The sequence below is a fragment of the Mizuhopecten yessoensis genome, unplaced genomic scaffold, assembly GCF_002113885.1.
Source record: "Mizuhopecten yessoensis strain PY_sf001 unplaced genomic scaffold, ASM211388v2 scaffold10007, whole genome shotgun sequence".
Classification (NCBI taxonomy): Eukaryota; Metazoa; Mollusca; class Bivalvia; order Pectinida; family Pectinidae; genus Mizuhopecten; species Mizuhopecten yessoensis.
In genome coordinates this window covers 150,582-162,872 of record NW_018408332.1, presented here as the reverse complement: position 1 = coordinate 162,872, position 12,291 = coordinate 150,582, and the positions used below count along the sequence as shown (strand labels likewise).

The 12,291-nt window shown below is 34.2% G+C and overlaps 1 long non-coding RNA gene across 1 annotated transcript; it reads left to right on the top strand.

The window, feature by feature from the left end:
• Nucleotides 1–1,157: 1,157 nt before the first annotated feature.
• On the top strand, nt 1,158–11,270 carry LOC110459293. The gene is made up of 3 exons (XR_002463880.1): nt 1,158–1,251; nt 7,157–7,231; nt 11,172–11,270. It is a non-coding gene; the product is annotated as an uncharacterized LOC110459293 (long non-coding RNA).
• The last annotated feature ends 1,021 nt before the right edge of the window (nt 11,271–12,291 follow it).

Below are 12,291 nucleotides of genomic sequence, written 5' to 3'. Positions count from 1 at the left end.
GGGTGTTAGAAGGCATAACATTCCAATAGAAAGATGTTATTGATGATATATACGACCGATATACAGATGTAGCAAGAGAGAGACATTTGCTAGAAGGCCGGATATTTTAGTCTTTGAGAACTGAAATTTCATATTGCAATTTCTAAATATATGTCTCTTTATCTACACTATTACTAAATATAATTTGTTTTGTCCCGAATAGCGTCGCGGTATTACTTAATACATGAACCTAGGAAACATAATAAAAAAAGACAAAAATAATATGAAAGATTGTATTTTACCGTTATATTATCCAAAATATAACAAAGTAGAATATTGATATGCAATATATAGCACTCCCACTAAGAAATTATACAAATCAGATGGCTGTAAAAAACAATACTGGAAAAGTATGAAACAATTATATGATATTACTTTAATAACGGAGTAAATCTTTTTAATACTAAAATTTAACACCAATATTACTTAAACCGATGTTATCAGATCTTATTAGTCGGTATTTATAATGAGATTTGGGTCACATAGAACATTTGCACTTATCATTTTGATTACTAACTCATTAAGTATAGTGAACTTTTCCAAACTATATTTAAATGTTTGTAACAAGTTTCTATAGTACATTGTATTCAGTATATTTGTATCTTATCTTTTGTATAACCTGTTTTCGAAACATGAACACAAGTTAAAGGGACACTTACGTGTGATAACGAGGTTATAACAACTGTGACGTCATAATCTGAACACGGGATATCACTTATTGATGTGGATGTCAAATTCATGTCAATTTCAGGTCAAATTTTCAGGTCAGTATTTGCTATCATGGACATTTTATCAGGTCAAATTGACATCAAGAAACTTTGCCTGTGATATAGTTATTGATAGTCCAAAACAGCGTTGCAGAAAACAATCGTAAACCGTTAACTAACAAAACAAAATAAATTTTAATGGTTAATGTATTTTGGACCTGGCTTAAGTTCTATAATAATATTTGATAAGTTTACCCAGATTTATATTTTACAGGTGATTGGAGTGATGACCTTGGCCATTGGCTGCTTACTTATCGCGGGAGAAAATATCACTGGTGGTTACTTGGTGGCACTGTTCAGCGCACTCCCTGAGGCATCGGGGTCAATAGGGTCATTGTTTACCTATGTTGCAGCAACTATTATTTTTGTTGGAGTGGCCATGTTTGTCCTTGGGACGTTGGGTTGTGCTGGAGCGTGCGGGGTCAACGCTCGCCTGCTATACACGGTTAGTTTACTGAACGATATAACTTTTATGAATGGTTGATCTTGGGATTACCAATTGCTTTCAAATCTAGATATTAAATAGGCAGATTGCGATCATTGCATTCGTTCGCTGCAATTAGAACCAGACCGAGATTAGACGAAGGGATAATTGATGTATTCAAATGCAACGCAATCAACCAATGTCCATGTATTCTGCAAAAGTGACATGTAAGTTAAACAAATATTTAAAAAAATCCCTTACAAGTTTAATATTCATGTATGTAAATGGAATAATTCATGTCTTTTTATATCACGTTCATCAAAACGTGATTTGATATAAATATTCTGTAAAATAGACAGGAAAAAGGATGAAACACATCCAAGGTTGCAATGGTCACAAATCTATGGCTGCCTCTCACAATTTGGGGTGACGTCATAACCAAACAGCCACATGTTACATAGCACTTCTGATGATGTATTATAAACTGTGTATTAGCCCCATCACAATAGGAAACATAACGTATTGCCCAGTTACTATTTGTCTTATATAAATATCACAGATCATGCACTACTTGATAGAAATATAAAATACAAGGGCGGAGGATATTCTCTCGGAAAGGATCGGATATAGATAGAAACCACGGACTAGAGGCGTTGTACGATATGGGTGAATAAGTAAATATTGCTCTTTGTTTGATAACAATGCTATTCTTTCTGTGATCATATTGTACGGTGGGATCGCTAAGTGCATGTTTAATTATACCAATCGATTCTCTTATAATTTGAACATTTTTGTAAATGACAGAAGGAGCGACCCTATTGAACGTATACTAATAATCAATATTTAATCCTACAACCTATCTATTATTTATATATTCATTACGTCGTCTGATGATTTCTGATTATCAAGGTTTAAGGCTTAGGTAGCTTGGTGACAACAGCCAAAATATAACACATACCAGTCAGATATATACTTATAATGTAAATTTGTATGGAAACATATGCGAACTCTCTTCTTATAATAAGTCACAAAATATAACACCTACCGGTAAGATATATACTGAAAATATGAACATATGAAAAATGTTTTCTTCAAATAAAGTCTCAAAATATAACAATGCATGCTTCACATAAACTCATCGCTATTTAAACGATTTTTGTCTTCTAGGAATAAACCAAATACGGTAAATGCAAAATGTCTAAATTAAAGCGAAAAATACAAAACACAATGACGGAAGGACGTTCAATGTCCATTAAAAACAATAAACGAAGAGACAAATGAAATAAGAGTAAAAGAGGAGCCATGTCCTCAGAAGAAAAAACCTTTTTCTGAAGCAGCTGTGACACACGTCATTATAATTATATAGGAAACATTTGTTGTACATAACAGTATTTCTCTGAACTATTTGTGGCAAATATTATAACATGCTTGTGTCTTATCGATATGCACGGACGAGTTATTGATGGTACATCAACGAAAGCAACAAGATACTACCCTTAGTGTCAGCAAAACAGTTATACGAACTGAAATTCGATAAAACTTGGGCGAAACATAAACGATACAGTATTTAGACCTGCTTAAGATAACTTAACGAAAGAAAGATGACATTTCCAAAATATTTTTATACATTGTTGATACGGACGTATTTGGTACATAGATATTTGTTTACAAACATATGTGAGTTATGCTTGTGTCCGACTTCACCAGACAATACAGTGAATGTTTTTATGTAATTTAATAAATCTACAATTCAGATCTCTTTGTATGTTTTTAGAAGTCTTTATCGTCGATAAATCGATCATTGTATTCTCTCCCGTTAATACACAGGTATGAAACGGAATTTTGCCTTGAACTATTGTGGACTAGAGTTCTTGTTAAGCGTTATTTATTTTACATATAGACACTATAGTATCCCTTATATGTATTACTCTGATCGATTGATACAAACAGACCTTTCGTTGACTTTGGACAAATATAACATATGTTTACTAATTTTTGTTTGACATGAAGAAACAGTGAAGATAATGCTTAGCAACTGGGGATCTCTCTATCGTTTTAATCTCGTGCCTTTTTTGTTCTTATTGTTGACTTTCGTTTGATACTCATACAACGAAGATTGGTTATATCAGTTGATACTGTAGTGTCTAGCATGAGTAGATTTATACTCTCAGTACTTTCTAAAACTAGTTTTGTGGTGGCAGCACTTCCATTACATATACTGTACCAACCCCATGCTAACTCTCACCTCTAACTTTAGCCTCCAACCAAAGTCATTTTATCGGTATATCTCCCAACATCAGCGGTTTGAGAACCAAACTAAGAAAATCTGACCCTTACCACACAGTATGACGTTCCTTTAGTCCTAACACCAACCTCTGAATCTGTCACTCCTGGCTAGTATTTAATTTTGCGATTCTATTAAAAAATAAAGCACAATGATATGTTTCAATATAGTTAGATATAGCATATAAAATGGGTAGGTGCATGAAATGTTCATTTGCGATCAACTCTCGCGAAGTTTTAAAACATTATACATACCACGGGAATTATGTCTGATTGACAGTAAGATATGCTGAATAATACAATGACACAAGATTATAATTTGGTTAAGTGGACACCAAAACATTGAATAGTGGGTTTGAAGACGTTTTTTCCTATTTTCCAGAATCAACAACGGCAACCATAAAACTTTGTATTTAATCAGACTGATTTAGGGACAACACAGTACTGATGGTTACTTAAAAGAATAGGAATTATTCATATAACCACTGTGTACTTTACATATGTGGCACCCTGTTAGATTTGTCTATTTATTTTAATCCTTTATAGTCCTAAAGATTCACTAAAATATATTGAGTCCAATAAGTATTACTTTGTATAATGTTGTGTCGTTGATTTTAATCCGTAATCCGCACTCCGCATCCGCAGTCACCTAGTCTCGTGTGTTACTTTCGTTTTGAATGGAATGTATGTGAGTGTGACATAATTGTGAACGTGATTGTATACCTGTTTGACCAGTGGCAAACTGACCTCTGACACCTGTCGCATTGCGTGGTATTTCCCGCGTTAATGTTTTATTTGCTTCTCTGTCCTTTCTTTTCTATTCACTTCCTATCTGCTCCTGGTAGAGGCAACATCGCCATATAGAGATACTTACAGCATATGCATACCTTGCAGATTATACTAGTGGATCCCCGGTACCACATACAGGGGAAATAAATACCCACTGAATCAAAGGCATATGGTACTCGTCATTTATTGCAAAAGAACCCAAACACCACAAATGCAACTTGCATACATCTGATAATAATAAACTAATTAACGGTTGATAAACAGCAGGTTCGTAAGTCAAAAATTTGTGGTAAAATTGGTTTGAAATAAACATAGACACAATATATCAAGTAACTCAGTCACTTTGACGAGGCGGGGGATAAAGTTGAATTCAAAAGGAGCATGAACTGCGGAAAACAACATCAAATAAATAAATAGAGGTTACACAACGAGTGGTTGTTGAATATTGTATTTATTTCACCCGAGTTTTGTCAATTTTCAAAAGATATAAATGACACGAGCTTTAGCGAGTGTCTTTCTGTAACTTTTGAAAATGTACTACCGAGAGTGAGATAAATACCATACTCAACAACCACGAGTCGTGTGATCTGTTTCTACCACAATCTCAGTCGGAAACAGCTGGAGTATTTCCAGATTTGAATAGCATACACACATTTTGTTGACAAGGCTGGCGTGGTGATATGACCCATATGTAAAAAGTCACTCATTAATATTCAAAAATGACTTTTCTTTTTTACAAATTTAATCATTTTCAAAATTAATGTTTCAGCAACAACTTCGTGAAAAAATCAAATAGATAAACGTCTTTAAATATTGAGAGTATGCAATATTGCATTCATTTATATAAATTAACCACGGACTATATGCGCGTAAGCTATCGTACGAAGTCTGCCTCTTGCCTAGTGATGAAGACGAACTAATCGCTATCAATGTCCAAAACCATAGGCCTGGGACGTTTCTTCGTGAGGTTCTATGGTTGACGTTTATAGTGAGCGTTCCGCAGTATACAGGCCCTCCAAATATTCATAACGGGACATGGGGAGAACGACATATTTTCCGACAATTTTACAGATCTTGTTTTGGTTTCACGTCTCCGGGTTTCACGACCTGGACACGCGACGGTATGGCGTCGAAACGATATCGAGCGTCTGTAGCAATCTTGCCTGAAACTAGCGATCAACTCTTTAAGCATCATCTTCTTTTGATATTGCCTTAATAACCCCCCTTTCCCATCGCATAACCACACAAAAGTCACCAACATTTGCCGGATGTTGACAGCAGACGACGTAAACAAAACAGCACGCGACAAAAAGCGCGTGAAAAAAGTCGTCCGGTCAAGGTTCATCTTCTCGACCAATCAAAACTACGGAAGGTCATATAGCACGTGTGGTGTATAACTCATATTTATTCAACAGTCTGCATGTTTATACAATGATCTGAGAGTGGAATAACACAGCGTATTGTGGTAGAAATACCTTTAACCTCAATAAAAAGCATGAAGCAAAACAAAGGGCAAACTGTTTTTACGCCACATCATAAAACCGTTATCACATATCATAAAATAAAATCGTCCATTTTAATGGTTTTAATCAAAAATAATGTTTCTTATACTTTTAAAAAGAATGTACACAATATATATATAAATGATCGCAACACATATAAAGATTACTCAGCAAATCGTTGTATTATTTTGTCAAGGCTTTCTGTTGTAGCATGTTACAAATCAATTCACATGGGTCTACAATGTTAAAGAAATAAAATAAAAACAAATGAAGATTTCCTAAATGAGAGATGGAGGCTTATAGCGTTAACCAATCTGACAATGTCTTGAATGCGTTGTCAAGCTTAGAACAATCACGACGTCTCTCCTCCCAAATATCACAAGGAAACATTGGACACATTATGTGATACTTTTTATCGTTCAACGAAAAACACAAGGACAACAGATACAAAAGTGAACATTTATTGATCATAGTTGTGAAGCTGATAATAATTGTGAATGAGATCTCTAGGATATATTTGACCATATATGAAAGTTTTATTTACGTAAACATTGAGATACAGTAAAATATCAAGAGAAACAACTTATAGATAGGCATCTGAAAAATTAAATGGAAAGCGGATCCACATACAAACACTGTTTTTCAATACCAACTATAAAACCACCGATATCAATATCTAATCAGTCATATTAATACAATGAAAACGCTATAAAAGATATGAATTACCATATTGATTTAATTCGTTTATAATCATGCATTGTTTGACCGTTGTCATGTAAACATCACGCTGCACATATAAAAGGACTATACAACTCTGATGGGCTTCTCTCATAAAATATGAAAGTTAAATAAACCTAAAAAATATCAAGACAAAATGTAAGGTATGATTATTATACATCTGTCATCAAAGGTAGTGGCGATAACGCCTTTGTATATTTGACATTATATCAATAACATATTTATACAATTGACAGTGTATTGATAACATTTACATTTTACAATATATCGATAACATATTAACATAATTGACAGTGTATTGATCACCTGTATATTTTATATTATATCGATAGCATATTTATATTATAATTGACAGTGTATCGAAAACCTGTATATTTGACATTATATCAATAACATGATTACACAATTCACAGTGTATTGATAACCTGTTTATTTGACATTATATCAATAACATAATTACACAATTGACAGTGTATTGATAACCTGTTAATTTGACATTATATCAATAACATAATTACACAATTCACAGCGTATTGATAACCTGTTTATTTGACATTATATCAATAACATGATTACACAATTTACAGCGTATTGATTACCTGTTTCTTTGAAAGTATGCGGGGATCATGCTGTTCCTCCTGGTGGCGAAGATCACTGGCATAATTGTGTGTACTACTATGAACACGTGGGTAAGTCGTCCGTTCTCATTGGTGAAAACCGTTCACGTGGTTAATTCAGACGATTATACTTAATAAATCCTATCCCAATCGTTAGTGTTAATAGGCCGTAAAACACAAACAAACAAAACTTCATGTTTTTGCAATACCGTATTAGCTATTTTTTCACTTGTCATTTCTCCAATAGACCGATAGTGATATTCGCATCTGTATCTAAAGGATACGATGTGGGAGAGAAAGAACAAGTTTAAATTTCCAATATCACAACAACAGATCGCTATAATTTAGTTCCTTTTTGTGTGGGTTGATGCTGTGTTGCCTTTTGTTCCTAGGGAAAGGGCTTCGTATAAGTGGTTAAACTTGTCCCCAATCCTATTGCTATATCATATCGGTAACAAAATATGTTTAAATCAAACAGATCGATACAATTGAGTACTTTTTTGTGTAGGTTAATGCTGTCTTGCCTTTTGTTTTATTATTTTATTTCCTATTGTTTACTTCTGTCCTTGTGTATTGATGAATTGGATTGTTTTCTATTTATTTCTTGACACGATAGATACGTCAAACTTTTAACGTAAAAGTGAATAGAAAATAAACCACAGCGCCGAAACACAAGTTTGAAGTTATAATTGAAAACTTTGACAAAAATATCACAGAGAATTAGGGAGAAAAATCAGAAATCCAATATGACAATTGAAACCAAGCGTCCCGGCAAATTAAGGAATAATAAAACAAAAATACCGATTGAATATAAATTGTTACTTTTCCGAAAGAAATAAAGTAATTATTTTATTCATCATACATTTGCAGAATACATAATGCTATCAGTACAACTCTCGTACCAGGTTTTAACTTCATCTTTTGATGAGTCAATTATAAATTAAATGTTTATACAAATATTGACGTCGTATATATTTCTGTATTGACTTGTTTACTTTTCAAATAAATGTTTCTTTTCTCCATATTTCTAGTGATTATATCAAACAATTAAAATATCCACTCATAAATGTTTCAAATCTTTCATTTATACAATGAAAAACCTAGCCTGCATCCCTAGACTATTGGCACAATACGTCTGTATTTATGTTTTCGTTTGACTTTTTTTCACAATGTTTTTATGTTCGTCGTCAGGAGAATGTAGCACGACATTTCTAGTTCCAGTAATACAACTATCTCAAATCCGCAAGTTCATCTCTGAGCGAACTGAAAACTCCATCTCAACAGAACCTTACCCAAGAGTGAAGTCTAGAACAAATATTCGATTCCGAGCAATGAATGATTAAATGAAACCTGAGTTTTACTGAATGTTTTTTCCAAGCCGGGTGTCGCACCTTCGCCTGTAAACTGATATAAGTACAAACGCCTAATAAGGCTCATTAGCGCACAGTTGACGGGGACCAATTAATACTGGAGGTTTTTCTTTTTCAAACATTTGTAAATGAAGTCCCATGGGCCATAGTGTGATTTTGTTGTAGCATTAATATTTAGAGTAACAATTCATCGTTATATTTCCATACACGATTTATAGGAAGCCACATAATGTCAGGGTGGTTTGACTGCCAATACCCATCTAATATTTATGTATGATGGAGTGGCGTTCGTCATACACTAATAGCCACACTAACAGTACGATCATATTCGTGATAGAACCCTGCATAAATATGTAATGGGGTCGTTTTTGTGGGATATTCACATAAAAGATACCGGAAGCTGAAGTAATTGAAAACTCGACTGTTGAATAGTTTGCTCGATGAGGATTCCTACCCAAAGTTGTTTGATGAATAAGAGATAAGTATGTTAATCACTTTTAACACCAAATAAGGCAGTACATATTAATATGTTAGTAAGTCGATGACGAAAGCAAACAAAGTAAACATTTAAATGTGTCTATATTGTTCCTTAACATGTGTATTTATCGTTTATTTAAGTAAATATTGATTCCATTTTCTTGCTATTTGAGAACCTCTTGCAGATACGAGGAAAGAATAGAGCTGTAGTATCCCTCTGTATGTTGGAAGGGGTTATTATTGCGTGGTCCCTTGCGTGCAAAATATGGGGTTTTCCTGCGTCCTTCGCCTATGGGAAGCTGAACAGACCAAACAAGCGATTTTTGACATTTTACAAGGCTTTTTCGAAAATGCAATATTTTCATATATATGGTCTTTTCATCAGTCAAGATATGGTGGCTTGAATTTAATACCAAGGCCTATTTCTATGATACAGGTTAGTTAAGCAGCGATATCCATATTGGTTCAGCACATTTTACCTAGGACTGTCACACAATTAAGTTTATTGTGTATGTCTGATAACAAGTACAGACAATAACAACAGAGTATAGCATACATCTGAAAGACTTTCAGTTCAACTGATCCACTATTTGTTGGGTTGAAAGTTGATGTTAACGGCGGTGATGCCAGTGGAGTGATGCCAGTGGAGTCCAGTGGAGTGATGCTGGAGTGATGCCAGTGGAGTCCAGTGGAGTGATGCCAGTGGAGTCCAGTGGAGTGAAAAAGGCCTTGGGTGCTTCTCCTGTATCTGATATGAATTTTTGAAGTCACATTTCAATCCAAGATATTTTACTGATTTGACAACAAGTATGACCTAAATAAGTCATACGAATTTTTTAATTCAAAGTAATTTAAGTCACACTTAGTCTTATAGGTAGTTATTTCATTTCTTGCCCTGCAATTAAGAAGGAATTGGCATATCATATGAAAAAAACCCCGTCGGAAATAAGAATTTGTCTATGTTTGAAATGCTATCTAAGTCTTATTCACTAGCTCACATATGTTTGTCTCTAACAACATTAGACATTTTTTTATATCGTGAGATTATTCTCCACCATTGCTTGCTTACTTTCGTCCGCAAATCACCAACGAAGTCTAGAGCATAGCCTCTTGTGTCACTGCTCGTGTGTTTAATTGACGTACTATTTTGTTGAACGTCGGTAAGCCTCTTCGGGGGAGACATGAATAGAAGAGTTACCTCCCCTATATCGCTTATTTAAGAATTTAGTGTTCTTTAGATATAACAGAGCTGGTAGATCCATTTGTTTGATTTTGATAGCCCCCTCCTTTGTCTCAGTCCCTGGTTGGATTCCCTCGCGATGGTATTCCCTTTTGAACCAGTCATTTTATGTTCTGATTTATATACATTGTTATAAAAGTTGTGTGATATTCGTGTTTCAACACTTTCTTTTCTGATTTGTATAGTTTTATTTTCTGAATACCCATAGTTTTTCATTTGTTTCCCTAGCCTCAACACACATCGTATGTTTGTTTTTGGTGTAACATGCCTTAAGGTTCTTGCATTATATTATATTATTTAAACACTCCAAATAATTTTATCTTCGTCAACTTTGTCTTAGGGGTGCACTTGCAAATCAAAGAGGTTATCTCATAACTGTAGAAAAGAGCTTTTTTAAAACTCTTTTATTTACTTCTCAAGTTCTCTATGCAGAAGACACATAACCTGTTTCCCAGGGGGAGTTTGGAGATGGATGGGGTCGGGGATGTGTTTGAAAAAGGTTGTTATCCGTTCTGTGAATAAGCGACATTGGTAGTATCATTCAGTTTAATATTTTTATATTGACAACCTTGACTCATTTTGGTGTTTCGCAAAATTCAAAATGAAAAACAGAGTTAATGTATAAGTTTTTGTAAAGCTGGTCTGCAGATCATTATCAGAGTGATTTTATTATTCATCGTTCGTTTTGTCTTTTCTTTCGAATAGTTTTTTTTCTATCGAGGCTTATATGTAATATCTGGATATCCTTTTTTATCGTCATATCCACTTGGCTTTAGTAAGATTGTTATTCTAATTAAAGGTATTATTTCCTTGATATTCCGCTGTCCGGCTATTTGTGAATATGACTTGTATTGAACTGGTGTTTTTAATCACTTTCCGTGTGTTCTATGCTCAAATAGCGATATTATCTGTTTCTGACCATCAGGTAGACGATCAGTTGACTGCAGCTCTTCAGTCAACCATAACCGACAAATATGGCGGCGGTGACGTCACAGATAGCATCTCAAATGCATGGAATTATGCATTTGTTACGGTAGGTCATGTCGACAGGATGATACTTATTTCACTTGCGTCAATACAGCCTGTATTTGAAGCCAAAAGTTGGTTTCTACAAAATGGTTTTTAACATGTGGGTTAGTTGTTGCCAATTAATTTTGATTTGTCATGTATACCTATATATTGATCTTTTGTGTTGTTGATGCAGTAGTGCCAACAACTGCTCATATAACAAACTGTCCACCTCATGTAATTCGAAATGCGTTTCTTTCAATAAAGCAGCCTGCTATACATAGCCTTACTTATTATGCTTCTATGTTTTCTCATATATCGGTTATTTCGAACTACCTCAGTTTATGAATGCATGCATGTAACTTTCAAATATTTAATGAAGTAATTGACCATTCTGAAATCATATACTTTTGTGCTGAAACGTTTATATAGCTTTACGGTAACCAACTATTTAACAGAGTAGTAACGTTTAATTTTTGTCTGTTAACAAAGATGAGAAGGATTTATAGAAATATACAGTACTTATTTCTTTATCATGTTTGAATGTGTGTATTGGTACAATTCTTTTCAGGTACAAATTTATGTAATAACTTCAATCACGGTTTCTTCGTTTGACACTCTTTTGGAAGGATATGGATATGACAGTGAGGTAACATTAAAAGACATTAATATTGTATTCACTTAAATGCAAATGTTAACAAAGTCAAAATTATTGCGTTTGCAGTATAAATGTTGTGGCATAAAGACGTATACAGACCTCCACTCCGCTGTCAAATGGAATAGAACCGGAAGTAGTGATGTTATACCGGTCACGTGTTGTGTTTTACCCGGAAGTTACCCAAATTATGGAAATCCGACGGATCCGTTATGCAAAACGACACCAACAACGCTCAACTCATACGCTTCCACGGTACAGTGTACGATAACAAACATTCTGGAGATTTCACGGCAGTACATATTACTGACTATAACATACATTTTCATGAACATACTATAATCTATTACGAACGTTAAATATATGACTGTAAGCTGTTATT